General features: G+C 73.8%; 1 non-coding gene across 1 annotated transcript; it reads left to right on the plus strand.

The window, feature by feature from the left end:
* The first annotated feature begins 2,119 nt into the window (after nt 1-2,119).
* On the plus strand, nt 2,120-2,272 carry LOC138838512 (5.8S ribosomal RNA). Its single transcript, XR_011375637.1, has one exon. It is a non-coding gene; the product is annotated as a 5.8S ribosomal RNA (ribosomal RNA).
* Nucleotides 2,273-2,500: the final 228 nt, after the last annotated feature.

The following is a 2,500-nucleotide window of genomic DNA, read 5'->3' on the forward strand; positions in this document are numbered from 1 at the left end:
CAATAACAGGTCTGTGATGCCCTTAGATGTCCGGGGCTGCACGCGCGCTACACTGACTGGCTCAGCGTGTGCCTACCCTACGCCGGCAGGCGCGGGTAACCCGTTGAACCCCATTCGTGATGGGGATCGGGGATTGCAATTATTCCCCATGAACGAGGAATTCCCAGTAAGTGCGGGTCATAAGCTTGCGTTGATTAAGTCCCTGCCCTTTGTACACACCGCCCGTCGCTACTACCGATTGGATGGTTTAGTGAGGCCCTCGGATCGGCCCCGCCGGGGTCGGCCCACGGCCCTGGCGGAGTGCTGAGAAGACGGTCGAACTTGACTATCTAGAGGAAGTAAAAGTCGTAACAAGGTTTCCGTAGGTGAACCTGCGGAAGGATCATTAACGGAAAGGGCACGGACTCGCGCGCGCGCGCGCGCGTGCGGGGCGAGCTCGGCGCGAGGGTGGCCCTCCGCGATCCGCCGGGGTTGCCGGCGCCGCGGTCCCTCGGGGCTCCTCCTCGTCGCCGTCGCCGTCTTTCCCGCGTCGCCGTCGCCGCCGCCGTCCGTCCCCGTGTGGCCGCTCTCGCACGTCGGGGCCGGCCTGGGAGGAGGGGCCCGCCCGTTCCCGGGGCGGCTGTGCCGGTGAGGACCATTCCCCCCGTCCCGGTGTTTCCCGCGGCCGCGGACGGGTGAGTTGGCGAGGGGGCGCGAGAAGAGGAGGAAGGAGCGGTAGAGAGGCCAAGGCCGGCTGGGATCGCGTGGCCGGCCGGCGTCGGCCCGGTGGGTGTGGCCGTCTGCGGCGCCGTCCCCGCGGCGCCCGTGCCGCCGGGTGGGCGAGCCGGTGCCCGGGTTAAGGCATGTTGCGGGTGGGTCGTGTCGCCCGCCGGCTTGCGGGGGCAGCCGCGGTGGGTTCCGGGTTCCGGGCCCGGGTGGCCGGGAGCGGATGGGCGCGCGCCCTCTCTCCCGCTTGCTGCCGCGCGGGCCCGCGCGCCCTCCCCGCCGCGGTGTCGCCCCCCCGCTGCCTCCGCGGACGTCCTTGTCCAGATCACCCGCTTCCCCCTGCCCCCGCTCCGCCGACCCCGCCCGCGTCCGGGCCCGCGTGGCGCGTCGCATTCCCCAGCCGCTGGGGGCCGCCGCCGCCGCGTCCGCTTTTCCCCGTCGGCCCGCCTCCTCCGTCTCCGCGCTCGCTCCCCGCGTCCCCGCGCTCCCTCTCCCGTTCTGCGCCACCCGCGGGGCACCGCGCCTCGGGCCCCTGCCTCGCCTCGCCTGTGCGCCCTCGTGGCGGTCCCCTTCCCCGCTGGCTTTCCCGCACTGGGCGCCTCGCGCGTCGGTCGGGGGTGGGGGCTCGGCCTCGCCCGTGTGCGGCCGCCGTCCTCTCCCCCTCTCGGTCCGCCTTCGCCTTCCCCTCCGCCCCCGGTCCGGGGCCGGCTCCCCGCGGTGGCACCTTACCCCGCCTCTGGCGGGGTGGCCCCCGCTACCGGGCTTGCCGCGTCCCGTGGCTCGGTTTCCCCCCCCCCGGCCCCGTGTGGTTGGGGCGGCGGCGGCGGGTGGGGCTGGCGGTGGTGCGGCTCGGGGGGATGGGGAGGGTGTCCGGCGGCCGCCTCCCGGGCGTCGCCGCCCCCCCTACCTACCTCGCTCGTCCGCCCTCTCGTGTCCAGGTACCTGGTATCGCGTTCCGGCGCGGAGGTTTAAAGACCCATCGGGGGTCGCCCGTCCGTCCAAGGGGTCGGGGCGGCGGGCCCGTGGGGAGGCCGGTCCCCGGTCTCTCCCAGACTCCGCCCCCGTCCCGGGTTCGGGGCGGCCCGCGCCCGCTCGCGGGCGGGCCGCTTCTCCCGCAGCCCGGGCTTCGGGGGTGGGCACCCCCGGGGCGCCTGTGGGGTCGGGGGCGTCCGAGCGCCCGCCCGCCGCGCCCCCCGCGCTGGCGTGGCCGTGGCGCCGGGCGTCCCCGTCCCCGTGTCTCGTCTGTCCGACCCCCTCCGTGTCTCGTTCTCGTTCTGTCTCTGCTGGCCGGCCCGAGGCGACCCGCCCGCGCCCTCCTCTCCCCTCTCGGGTCTGTCTGGGGGGTGCGGGACCGGGAGAACAGCGCCGTGCCAGCCGCGTGTGCCCCGCGTCGGGCCACGCCCCCGATTCGTACGACTCTTAGCGGTGGATCACTCGGCTCGTGCGTCGATGAAGAACGCAGCTAGCTGCGAGAATTAATGTGAATTGCAGGACACATTGATCATCGACACTTCGAACGCACTTGCGGCCCCGGGTTCCTCCCGGGGCTACGCCTGTCTGAGCGTCGCCTGACGATCAATCGCCCCCCGGGGGTTGGTTGCCTTGCCCCGCGGGGTGGCGCGGCTGGGGGTCTCCCTTCGCAGGGCCCCCTTTCCCGGGGCCCTCCGTCCCCCTAAGTTCAGACTTTGGCGGTCGTCGCTTCGCGGTCCCGTGTCTGGCTTTTAGAGCGAGCGAGCGAGCGAGCGGTCATCCCGGGGGGGTTGGTATCCGCGCAGAGACGAGCCCGCGGCCGGGT

Source organism: Dipodomys merriami, unplaced genomic scaffold (genome assembly GCF_024711535.1).
Source record: "Dipodomys merriami isolate MVZ:Mamm:240054 unplaced genomic scaffold, mDipMer1.0.p SCAF_2804, whole genome shotgun sequence".
Classification (NCBI taxonomy): Eukaryota; Metazoa; Chordata; class Mammalia; order Rodentia; family Heteromyidae; genus Dipodomys; species Dipodomys merriami.